This window comes from Amphiura filiformis, chromosome 4 (assembly GCF_039555335.1).
Source record: "Amphiura filiformis chromosome 4, Afil_fr2py, whole genome shotgun sequence".
In the NCBI taxonomy this organism is placed as follows: Eukaryota; Metazoa; Echinodermata; class Ophiuroidea; order Amphilepidida; family Amphiuridae; genus Amphiura; species Amphiura filiformis.
This window is the reverse complement of record NC_092631.1, coordinates 12,352,149-12,366,044: the sequence shown is the minus strand read 5'-3', so window position 1 is coordinate 12,366,044 and position 13,896 is coordinate 12,352,149. Positions and strand designations below refer to the sequence as shown.

At 35.1% G+C, this 13,896-nt stretch overlaps 1 long non-coding RNA gene across 1 annotated transcript; it reads left to right on the top strand.

The window, feature by feature from the left end:
• Positions 1-8,774: 8,774 nt before the first annotated feature.
• Positions 8,775-12,856, top strand: LOC140150553 (uncharacterized). Its single transcript, XR_011858811.1, has 2 exons — positions 8,775-9,716; positions 9,923-12,856. It is a non-coding gene; the product is annotated as an uncharacterized lncRNA (long non-coding RNA).
• The last annotated feature ends 1,040 nt before the right edge of the window (positions 12,857-13,896 follow it).

Genomic DNA, 13,896 nt, shown 5'->3' with positions numbered 1-13,896 from the left:
ACAGTAACACCACTTGCATACATGCATTGTTATTATCCAGTGTCTATGGGGTCCTCACAGATTTGGGGTCAAAGGTCATTAAGGGGTCACTTCCGGTATAAAACGAAAAACCGTCAAAAATTTGTATTTGCTAAGAAAAACATAGGACAGTATCGTAGTATGTTCACACATGAATTGTGGGTACCCAATTCATATGTGGTATTTTTTTATTTGGGGTCAAATGTCATTAAGGGGTCACTTCCGGTCTGAGACGAAAAACCTTCAAAATGCCCCTTCTGTCACAAGTAACATAGCAAAGTGGTGCCACATGCACCCATGCATTGACATTAGCCAATGTCTATGGCCGCTTTCATATATTTTGGGGTCAAAGGTCATTAGGGGTAACAACACGGCTGTGTTCGTGGGTTAGACCACAGCTTAGTCTAGTTGTACTTTTTTCCAAAAACATCCCAAAATAAAGGCTAATTATTGAGTAGCAGACTGAAGTCTAAAAGTAGAGTTGTTATCGTGGTAGTTCACAATGTCTCAAATGGGCTATTCCATTTAAAATTCACACTACCCCTGTGGAAGATTTTGGAAATATCTACCACAGAGGGAGTATGTTTTTTAAATGTAATTGGTTAGTGTTAATCATTTTGAAACCCATACTCCCCCTGTGTTATGGCTTTACTTATATCTTCCACAACTGGAGTGAGTATTTCAAATGGAAGTTACCCAATTATCTATTCTTATCAAAACTCATACTCCCTCTGTGGAAGACTTCAACTAAATCTTCCACAGGGGTAATGTGGATTTTAAACAGAATAGCCCAATGCAGGAAATCTTGACAAGGGATGTTGTGTCACTGTGCATCAAAATAATTTACAATTAATGTATTGTGTTGTTGAAGGATATATGTGGAAAATTTTCAGTTAATATTGTTTGGTATAAATTCTAGGTTTAAAACAATTCTGCATACATTTTCAGTAAATTGAGATTGTGCTTTTTTTTAATTTTTCCCACTTGTTTTCCTACATTGATTAATATCAAATTACAGCAGCTAATGACGTACATAGCATGAAGTGGTCTGTAGTCTCTATTGCAAGTGTCTGGTTTATCTTGTCTAAATTCAGTGATGGTTGATCTGCATATGGGCTATTCTGCTTGAATTGCATACACCCCCTGTGGAAGACATGACCATAATCTGCCACACAGGGAGTGTGGATTTTAAATGGGGTTGCCTGAATGGGTGACTCCATTTGAAATCTAAAAACCAACTTTGTGGAAGATTAAGGTAATTTTTTCCATATGGGGGAGTCTGGATTTTAAATGGAATAGCCCGGTGCTTGCAATTTTGTTCAGAAACTTGTAGTCTTCGATGTTGAATACAAAGTTGGTAGATAATGATTATGTGCTTTATGTTGATAAGTAGATTTATTATATATTATTATTGAATCGGTACATGAACAGCAGTGTAGAATGTTTAGAACATGTATAATATTTTTGTCCAGAAATATACGCTATTTTTAAAATTGGGAATTTGAAATGCAATTTAGTTTACTATATTTACAGTTGACAACCTTGTTTAAAATATCAAGAGCATTATTATTATATAAGAAATGTTTGAAATATATAGAGTGTCTCCAAGGAATGCGAAAGGGAGGAGGCTCCAAGGAATTTGAAAGGGGAGGAGGTTTTCATTAGTCAAGTTCATATGTTATGGGAAATCAAACAAAATGTTGTGTCCAAGAGCAAAATGGGCATTGCAAAAGCTTTGTAAATCTAGCATAGTATGATCATGAAATGGCACTGCCTGCATGCCAATTGGAGTGCAACATATTTGATGGACAGAATTCACCTGGGAGAGAATGGATGTTAACTAATCATGACTAGCAGTATTATAATGGTCTCCCGCATTCAGTGGCAAATACTTAAAGCTGCTTTTTAATTGCTAATTAATGAATCGTCCCTTGCGAAGTCAGGACACCTAGCATTTTAAGAGCCAAGTTTAGAATGTATTTTTCCAAATTTTCGCACCTTTAAATAGTTAATTGACTTATGAACTTTCATGTATGCTACCTGACAAATGTTTGTGTGTGTGCATATTTTTGTATCTTTGATCAAATAAATAAAAGAAAGGAAACACTTGCATTGAACAAGGGCATATCCAGAATTTGAAAATACAGTCATATGGGGGAAGGCGGAGAGATTAAAATTGGCTCAAAGAGGCTGATGCCAACGGTGGAAATTCAGAATGATTGCCCTGACTTAATTATTTGAGATATGATTGACTGTGGTCTCTCTTTCTTCCATGGCTAAAGCACTGTAGAAATTTAACATTAGGTTTCTCAGGTATTTGGAAGCATGGGGTATCCAATAAAACACTTCATTGAGTGTAATGTGTGACATTTCTCTATTTTGACAACAAAAAACTCTGCTACCTTTGGAGTGTGCTATATTTTGCAGTTGATGTATCTTTGGTTTTCATTTTGTCATTATGTATGGGTGATTAATGGTACAGTCATTTTGGTTGTATTAGATAGGATTCATTGGATGAATGTCCAATTCAGAATGGGCTATTCCAGTTGAAATCCATACACCCCATATGGAAGACATGACCTTAATCTCCCACACAGGGAGTGTAGATTTCAAATGGAGTCACACATTCAGGTAACCCTATTTGAAATTCACACTCCCTGTGTGGTAATTAAGGTCATGTCTTCCATAGGGATGTATGGATATTAAATGGAATAGTATAAAACTATGTTTATTAGATTTTTTTTGTAAGTGAAGTTTGTGAATTCTTTTTTAAGGTGGATGCAGCATGATTTTGTCTCCACTGGGTCGTGTAATTTTGTGGGGTAAGAGCAGGGGTGAAAGACATAGCTGCACAGCCCCTTCATAACCAATAACAGTAGTAATGGTAGTAATATTTGGAAATATATAGTTGGAATTGATTTTGCTCAAAACTTGGATCCATAACAGCACTGTTATTTCAGATTTGTAATCAACATGTACATGTATGGGATAAAAAACATATATTAGGTTATTAAATTCTAGGATTTCTAATATGCTGCATCCACCTTAATTAATATAATGTATTGGGCTGTTCCAGAAATCAACTGCATCCCTTAAAAAAAACAAAAAACAAACAAACAAAAACATGTAATTTTTTACTTAATTCCCAGACCAGAATTTCATTGGGAAAAATGGGAATTCCATTGGAAAATTGGGTTTCTCAGATAAAAGGCAACATTTCTTAAAGATTTTTTTGCATTTGAATGAACATGATACATTTTGGGAAATCCCCACTGCTTATTGGTGATTTTTCTTGGGAATTCCCATGGAGAACACAGGCTAAAATTGTTTAGAATCTTTAAGGGGATGCAATTAATTTCTGGAAAAGCCCATTCATCAACATGTGTGGAAGGTTCTGATCCAACCAGGTCAAAGGTGGCAATTTTGACAAATCTTCATCAAGTTGTTCAGTTAAATCATACCAATTTTCCTGTATACAGTGTATTTCTAATTCAAATTGTCTGTGCTTCCCTGCCTTTTTGCTTAAATCTCAATGCTCAGGTTACATCCATAGGTTGTCAGCTTTGGTCAGACCAATTTCCCTGTATATTACTAATTCAAAATGTCTGTGCTTCCCATTTTGCCTGAATCTCATGTAACATTGCCATCTTTGATCTGGTTAGGTCACTTAGGTGACATCACATCAAATATTCTAATCATTATATTTGGTATTGTACCTCTTGACCATTTACAGTATTGAACCATCACATAATTAATTGTGATAGAACACTATCATGTGCTTTAGTGTTTTAGAGGACCAGACAGGCCAATTCATATATCTCTCAGCTCTGTAACAATGTAATTCATCATATAAGCATGTGGTTAGAACAAGACAGGGGGGTGGTGTACTCATTGCAAATTGCCACAGGGATGTATCGCACATGGGTCTCATTTTTGAGCCTGTGGTATAAAAGTGGCCCCTTTGCTAGGTCAATTTTAGTATAAAAATGGGTCATTTTGTTCTCACTTAAAGAAAAACCAAAAAAACTGGAGTCCAAATTTCAAACAAAGTTATGATTGGGTATAAAAAAATGTCAAATTTTCTTTGAAACTTGGTATAAACATGGGTTAACATACAGATTCTCAAAGGCACATCCCTACCCAAACCAAACTTGAGTATCCCCAGGTAAATGAACAACAAATGTTCAGATTTACAAAGTTTATTCACATTTGTGTGATATGTTTAAGTATGTCATCTCTCATTTGAAAGATGGATTGCTCAATTTCATGATGCGATAAGCAACATTTTTCATTTTTGAGATGGTATATTGTTGCCATTATACCCATAAGCAATGGATATGTGTATGGTATATACCACATATTTGATTAACCCTACTGTTACTGATATGGTTTATTTGGTGGTTATAATATTGCTTCTCAGCCAATTTGTTTGATAAGACCAACTGATCTTTAATGGGACACCTGTCTATTTCCTATTATCTGGAGCAAGTACATGCTGGCAAAATTAACTTTTATAATTTATATGGATGCAAGTAAAGTAATGTTGTAGCTTCTATAGTTTAACTGACTGAGTTAGTCTTAAATGTAATCCCTGTCCATGTATTTCAGCTTATGAAAAACTGTTTGAAATTTCTGATATACTGTATTGGACCTAATTAGCATTCCTGCCCTAATCAGTGCCCCATGGAATTTTGTAAGTGACAAGTTCTAAGTACCCTCTTTTCAATTCACCTGTACAACAAAATTATGTTAAATATCTAAATAAAATTACTTTCTGAATGTTCCAGCTTAATATTATGATGATTTTGACTTCCAATACACTGTACTCTATTTTAATGTCTATGTGACTATGTAAATTCCAAATTTTTTACTTTTGTTGCATTTGTATCGTTTTCGTAAGTTTTAGATCAAAATCTCAATGAACACAAATTGAACCTTTCAGAAAGATTGCTTTCACCAAAAGTAATCATGTGCTACCTGAAATTTGTTGAACAAGTCCATGCATAAGTTTAACCACTAGATTGTATGGTGCGTCAGGTGCTGCCAATTTACTGGGAGTTATGTCACATTTTTTTGTCCCAATTATATTGTTATTCTCACCTTAATTGTTTTTGAGGTGATATTAAATAGTAAATATGCATTTGAGAATGTTGAGAATTTGATAGCTTTAGCCCTTCAAGACATTACTTAGACTTTAAAAGTGGTTATTATCTAGGGATGAGAGAGCCAAGTATAGCTAAGTATAAGTCCGCATTATTTATGTGATCAATACCAACTTCTCAGTTGGGAAAACATTATGGTCGTCATATCCAGAAAATGCTATTGGCATCTGAAAATCCTACAATTTATTAATTCTTTTGGTTAAGACTGCCTTCTGTACTTGCTAACAATACAAGAAATTGAAATGCTTTAACAAAACATGCTATGTTATCGCTTCAAATTTATTTTTTTTGCTGAATGTGGGTAAAACCTTGGGTGAAATGCCTAGCGTATTCATTGCAGGGTTGGTCACATGTGCAGAACACCTGAGTGAAGGTAGTAATCATACAGCTATGAATTATTTACCTCCTGGTTTCTGGCAATCTTGTGACTATACATAATGTAACAGAGTTTTGAATTGCAGCTGGTCCAGAATGTAGTAATCATCAACGTTTCCTTATACTTGGGGGGGGAGGGGAGTGTCGCTGTATCAGACAGAAGGATCAGATCCAGTATACCAGATTAAATATTTCGTAAGTTGTGAGCCAAATCAATCCAAAACCACTGGCGTGTCCAGGATCTATTCCTGCGAGGGGCTCAGATGGGCTTTCAGAGTTATGTGGGGGCTTAATGGCTAAAATCGCCCAAAAACCGGCTGATTTTACATGATTTTTAACAAAGTACGGGGGGCTTCAGCCCCCAAAGCTCCCCCCTGGACACGCCACTGAAAACCACCTTCCTGTACTAATATGAGTGATGCCAACAAATAACCTTGTTAAGTGGTCATGATAATCCTACTTACGTGCAAGAGTCCTCACAATAAAATCATAATTGGTGAGCACCTGTTGAAATAACACAATTGGTGAGCAAAATTTGCATCGGCTCATAGAAGTTTCAGTTGAATGAACTCAGCCTGACATTGCATGACAATTTTTTGAGTACACTGTGATGTATGCCAGTGTGTGTGACTGTGGGTGCATAACGCAGAAGTGAATCCAACCATGCTAACGCACTTGTGATTGCTTAGTATTTTAATTATTGTATCCAAGGTCATGCGTTCATGTTGTCATTTGAAATATGCGATATACAATCGCGGTTTGATCTTGTACAGCTGTTGAAAGCTGTGTTCATTCAATTGAAATTTCTACTTTAGTACTGCATTGGATCTACCATACTTAGCCACCTTCTGGTTTGTCAGTTATGAGAATACTTTCAAATATGACTCAAAAATTATGCCTTTACAGCACCGCATATGAACTGACTGAATTATTTTTGAGGTTTAAAGTCTAAGGGTATTGTGATCCCTTTGTTCTCTCTTCATACTTTTTGATCTGAGAGGAGGTGACTGTGTCATTATTTATTCATTTTCATTAATTGCACATTTCAATGGAGGAAGTCGGCTCTAGATTTGTGAATAAAACATGTTAAGACACATGGGAAGTGTTTGGCAGTAACATACATCATGTTTGGTAACTTTTTTTAGAATTTTGTTAGAAAGATGAGTCTTGTGGCGAGACGATGCTTAAAATGTAATTCCTTAGTAAAAAAATTAATTGGATATACAAAAATGTCCATGCTTAACATTGGCATCAGTGCTGGATGCGGACAAAACCTATCTAACTTAAACTTCTTTCTCGGTCATTGCAAAATTATGTTAGTATTTCTCTAAATATGATAACTTACATATATGTAATGTTGAGTATTTACCACGATAATATGCTATACGTGGGCGCCACCATATCGGATTTGAACCCAGAAATAAATTAAAAGTGAATGATGCTTGGCTATTTTGTAACTTTTTTTAACTGAAAATTTGCTTCTAATAAACATTCCCCTTTGGAAAAATTTCATGCCCTGGGTCATTTACTACAGACAGTACAGTATGTTAAATTTTCTTGTAGGAATAATGAAAACGTTGGCTAAAATGAAAAATTAGTACAAAAGGGAACAGCAACTTTTGTTAGCCTAAGCAAAATCTGATTAAAACTTGCATGGTTATGCTACCATACCTTGAATAACCTTGGGGTTTTTTTAACACCAGTAGGTGTCAACAGTAATAGAGAAGGATTGACACCTTCGCCACAATTTATAGCTAGACGAAATATGAGCTAAGCTAAATTAAAAAAACCTAGAGCAAGTTATGTTGGTGTCATATATATAGAGAAACTGGCCTCTATGTAAGGTAAGGCAGTTTGAATATGATGTCATGTTAAGTTGTCATTGTTCCATATAGCCTATATATAAATAATGTACAGTTATACCTACTGCTAAAAGCCAAGTATGACCAAATGCTGAAAATTAGTACCAGGTATACACAGTTCTTTTTGAGAGTTCTTCTTGGTCACAAACTGCATATTTCTGCATTTGCATATTTAAGCTGAATTGTAAGAACTTATACAATAGTGTTAAATATAATGTTGATCACATATGGAGGTCGCTGTACAAGAGCCTGTGTAACCAAATGAGTTCCAGGAGTTATGAGGGTGGCTCCATATGAGACAAGAAATGTGTACAATTGTACCTTATCTGAGATACCCTCTATGAGACTTTACAGTGTTGCCCATGTACTCGACCTAATAACACATGGACAGGGTTCATAAAAGACACCTATATTCAAAACGGGAATTGTAAATTTGATACTAGTGCCTTTGCGTAATAATGGGTTGGTGACATCATTTGGTATTGCCCATAAATAATGAGATTCTTACTTTCAAAACAAATTATAATAAGATAAAAACTTGTATTAATAATCTCTACCAGATATGTATTTCTAAATGAAGTTAAAGAATCAAAGATTACAGACTCCACCATGTTTTCGTGACACTTATACATGTATCTATAGGCAAAATAATGTAATTTTGGATTATCAAACTTCGGATGTACATTATCATTCTGCTCTCCTTGAGGGACAAACCAAGTGTTAAGTATGAAGCAATTTTTAGTGGGTAATCTTGGGGCACAATATCTGTGGTATTTCTTTGCTTATGATTTGAGGATTGAATTTAGTTACATACATTTTATGCTTATATTGTGTATTTCGTAGGTAACAGATGTCCTACATAATATACAAATATTGACTGCTATGAGGGGAATGTTTATATTTATAGGTCCGAGGTGATCTCGAAACCTTGACTATGCGTCGAGGCGGAGCCGAGGGGCATAGTCATGGTTTTGAGATCACCGGGCCTATAATTTTAACCATGCCCTAATAAAAAGCAGTCAATATTTGTTTTATATACCAAATCTTAAGATTCTTGTCATCTGTTTGGTTAAAAGCATCGATTTTGGGAAGAGAAATTGATAGTTTCGGTGCGAACGGGTAACGGCATACAGATTGCAATCTGCGATTCCTGCGAAATTATAACGCGTGAACACATTAACGCGTGCGGAATATCATTTTACGCTGGGAAAAACGCGCGCAGTTTGATCGTGGACGACGTGACCGGTCCATAGTTCATTTCCATGGACCGGTCCATAGTTCATTTTGCGAGCATAGTTAATTCAATGACTGCACTTTCAACCAATCAGATGACAGGAATCTATATATGAGGTATATAATGCAAACTATTCTCTATTTGGATAAATGTTACAAGAAAACAATTTGAGACAATTTTCAGCAAAATCTGAGGCAATTTTCAGTCTTGATCCATGTGGAGCCCATGTGAATGCTTATGACCAGAGGAATCATAAAATTTGAGCAAGTTTAAACTTTGACCCCTGTATAAGCTTTGACCTTGGAATTCTAGGATTCATTAAATTCATTGCTATGAAAGAGATCTGGAAAAAGGCAAGCTCACAACCAGTAAACATTCTCAATGCGACAATCTGTAAATGATTTCCTTGGTTTAAAAACAGCACATGAGCTGCACATAAACTTATGAGTAACCCAATATGCGGTTTGATGCCATTATGATTCTGCAAGTTAGCCCGTTTATATACATAATTTGATTCGAGAGGTATGAAGATTCAAAATGGTAAAGTAACTTTTGGGACATACATACATGTGCTATCAAGTAATGTTAACATTTTATGAAAATGTCTACTGTTATGACCTTCGTATTGTTGTGACTTTTGCATAGAAAGAAATGATCCCAATTACGATGTGATATTGACTCTCTCTGGATATTGTATGCACCAGTGAAGCATTTTCCCCAAAAAATTGGCTCAGTAATTCCTCAAATTGACTTATTGCAATGCAACATTGCAAATTTGTGTGCGTCAAATATAGTTTCCACTGGGCTGAAATTGTGACATACAGCTTCTGAGTAAACACTGCAGTTTTGACTGAAAATATACTTTATGACCATAAATAGCAAGTTATATAGAAAAATTCTGTGTATGACTTTGTATGTATTGGCCTAATCAAGTTTGAAAAGAGAGATGCACAAAGAAGCTTGTCTCCATCAGGATTCAAACCCCAGACCCCCTGGGGGTACTAAGTACTTTAGCAGTGACTGGTAGCCACAGGTGTTTTGCTGACCCCACCAATGAAACTGTGTGTTATACTAAAATGCAGAAAACCTTTGACGAGCGCGACTACCGTGATGTTGCAAATTCGGCGCTAACAACGCGTACGGCGCACAGTTCATTCATAAATTTCCACTCTGATCGCCTCAGCAGCCAATCAGAGACAAGGGCGTGCAACGCAGAAAAGACGCGATGTATCCTTACAATACGCGCTCGTCAAAGGTTTTCTGCATTTTAGTATAATATGACTTAGGGTGACTACCTCATCGGCGCATCGCTTCACATCAGATGCAGGCATGCACAGTGGCTTTGTAAGATTTTATAGCATTGGAAGAAACAAACAGTTACAGGTGTGGGCTATCAGTCAATAACCTCTGCGTATGAGTTGTGACATAATATGGGTCAAGGGGTTATGTGCGGCAAAATGTTCTATGCAACAGAACAATTTACAGACATGTAATACAGTTTTTGTGCATAGCTTGATCTTGGGCTGCTGTAATTGGTCGCTGGTGGTAAGTCCGATTTTTGCATATTCAATTTTTGTGTAAAAGAAATTGAAAGTTGAGTTTTAAAATGTTTGTTTTGCAAGTTTAATCTTGTTATTTCATAAAATGAGGGACTTGAAAGTGGTGGTAATGAATATTAGCCAGTATTATATGTTGGGTATTGTGAATAATTTAAACATTTTGTGTTTTGTACTTTGGCATATCTCTCAGGGCTGCACCCCATGGGATTTCCCTCTGTTCCAAAAGCAAAATATTCATGTACTTTCTACATAATGTAATTAAAGCCATAATATACATGATTTTGAGCAAATTTTAATTTGTTATTTTTTGTTGCCAAATATTATAAATTAATGAATAATACTAAAACTATCTGGAAGGTATTAAGCCAAAATAGTGATGTAGATGAAAGAAAAACTTACTATCTTGGCTGCTTAACTGTGATGTTCTTCGTGAATTTGATGTCTTTTTAAAAACATTAATTCAAAAATTGCTCTGTTTTTCCAGAAACAATAACAATTTGGCAGTAAGTGTAAGTTGGGAGTTGGGACATGTATAAAGATTACAAATATGCCAAAAACTCAGGTTTGAAAACTGAATTCATTTAAAAGATAGCACATTGTATGCTATAATGGTATGTTGCATGGTGGTACAACACCCTTGAGTATGGTCACCAACACTTTAGTATAAATGCAAAAATGATGAGTAATCAATCATATAAAATGTGCTCGTCCATCGCCTTTGAAAAGTGACCATCATAATTGCAAAACGAGCAAGTAGAAATTCAGCTTAAAGTAGGGTGGCCACAATGCTAGCTATTGTGTGTACCCCTGCCTACATACACAAATGTATGGTGAAAATGTAACAGATTCTGCAGCAGTTGGAAAACTTTTGGGCATTTTGAATTCCATATAATTTGTCTCCTAGTAACTTCTGTGCAAACCCTAATTAGATAGAAAATATTCTGCTCGTAATGAAGGTGAATATAGCATTTTTGTACGGTCACACATAAAAAAGTTACGCACAAAATAATTTTTTGTCATCAAATAAAACTATTTTCCCAAAGATGTACAACTATGCTATATTCAGTTTTACAATCTAGACCCTCAGAGCAAAATCCTGTGCAAAAATCAGATAATTTGGTTGTGTAGTTTAGGAAATACAGGCTTTTGAAGGTCAAAATTGGCACATAATAGCGCCCTCAATGGTGAAAATCACATATATTTACCTTAAAAGTCCTGGCAAAAGAGTTATTTTTGTGATTTCAGCCATTTTAAAAATGTTGTAAAGAAGCAAATATAGCAATTATGACCCTGGATTTTTAACATTTGCATAAATGAACATTAAATAAACAAAAACAATACATCTTGTGCCTTCTTTGGCTTTATTCCCACAATTATCGCTCCGTGAATATGCAAATTTATGACAAAATCAGGATTTTCCTAAAAATGGGGTAAAAATGGCCAATTTTGTGAATCTTTAAAAGGATGTATCTTCGCAACGGATTGTCTGATTGAGTTGATTCAAGAGGTTTTTAAAATCATTTTGCAGCAGGAACAATCCTGACAGAAAAAGTAATTCCAGGGGTGGGTTTGAAATTTTCATGTGACCACCCTACTTAAAGACAAAATGGATGATCTGTTTTAATGAATTTTGTTCAAACCTGATTTTTTGTGTGCATATTTGCAATGGTTTGTTGGTTGACTTGAAATTCTCACCTTTTAGTGTGTTTTAGGACAACAGTGCAATTTAGAATAATGTCTTAATTCAGATATAAGGGGCTGCACTTTCAGAAAATGCATTAATTAAAAGTGCTATAACTTCTTTATTTTTCATGCAATATACATAGAAGTATACATTTTTGGAAAGAAAATTAATCACAGAATAAAGTAAAGTGGCCAAGATGGTGGTTTTCTTTCATTTTACCTCTTATTTTTCAGCTTAAAATTATCAGAATACCTTTCTAAATTCTGACAGTTGTTACTAGTATTATATCATAATTTGCGGCAAAGAATGGCATTTAGAATTTGACAGATATAGTATATTATGGCTTTAATGATGGAGGTGCTTGTCTGGATACTGTTGAAATCAAGAGCATAGAATTATGCATACCAAAAAACTGGGTCTGTTCTTGTGTTCTTTGTTTAACAATTTTTACTAATATCTACTAAATAAGATGAAAAATGTGCGTTTTGGGGTGTGGAAGGCTTGTGGCAGCTTTCATTGTTCGATATGATATATACAAACTACTTGTTTGATACAGGTAAAAAATGAGCATTGATATGGTGTAAAGTTGTCATTTTGTCACATTTATATCCTGTGTGGTGATTTGAACTAGAACACCAATGCCTAGCAGGGCTTTGAAATCGTGTTTATATGTAACATTCTTGCTGGAGTAGTATTCATGTTAGAAAAATGTTGATAAATATTTTTACATAGTTCTACTCTGAACTCTAGTTTTTGCCTTGAGATGTTATGTACAGCCAATATGCAGTATACTTTATAAAAACATTGTATTATTTTCAATGTGTGATAAAATATGTGTGCTTTTTCAGAGAAGAAAACTATCTTAATAGATTATGTCAAAGTGAATTGCCATTAAATATATTATTATTGTTAATAATAGTACCTCTAGTTGTAATAAAATCTTGCCTTATATGGACATTATATGCAACTTGTGAAGTATTCTTTACTTTGAATTGTAGATTTCTGTTCTGTGGTGTTTGTGATATAATAATATTTCTGTGCCAGTATTAGTTTGTCAAAGAATGTGCAGATTATGTTATCAATTGCCAAAGGATTTAAGACGTGATTTTAGGAACCATGATGTGCAAAGTTGTAAAACGTGCCGCCAATCATAAACGTAGGCATTCCATTAGCCTTTTTGAAATATGGCGGGCACAAAAGGAGAGGGCAAGCGCGTACTTTGATATGGGTAATCTTTTATCAGCTGACAAAAGATTACCCAAGCCAAAGTACACCCTCTCCTTTTGTGCCTGCCACACTTCAAAAAGGCTGATGGACTTGTATTTATTTTGTTGGGGGGGGGGGGGTCATGACTTTAGAAGTGTTTGCACTTAAATGTTGAAACAAAATAAAGCTAACCCACAAGGTTCTATAAGGCGCGTGAAAGTTGATTCCGAGTTTATCGTCCCCCGCCCGCGTCACTTTTTGGAAACCAAAAACACCCGCGTCAAATTTTCAAAAATGCCAAAATAATTCATTATTTTCAAAGTATCAGTGTTTTTACCAGTTTTAGCAATTGGAAACATATTTTTGTTTGTAAAACATATAAATTCATAACTTGGAAGCAAAACCAGGCTTTTTTCTAACTTTTCTAGTCCCTACCCATATAAAAACATGTTTATAAATAACATGTATGAGTGTGGCTTTAAATCAACACGCATTTAAAGTCAATAATGAAATCTGATGAAATAATGAAAAATGAAAAAGTCACCTCGCCAACCTGGGAAAAAAAGGGACGATAAACTCGGAATTGACTTTCATGGGCCTAAAGGAGATCCCAAAGCTTGATATAAGGAGTGTTATTTCCCTTCTGCATGATTTTTCTCACAAGGGGAAAATACACGCTGCTTATTTAGTTGTTCGTTCGATTTACTAACCCCTCCCCTATAAATAGCAAACTATATAATTAGGCCAAGTAAAAATGCGGATGAATTTTGACAATAACATCATACAATGACAGAAA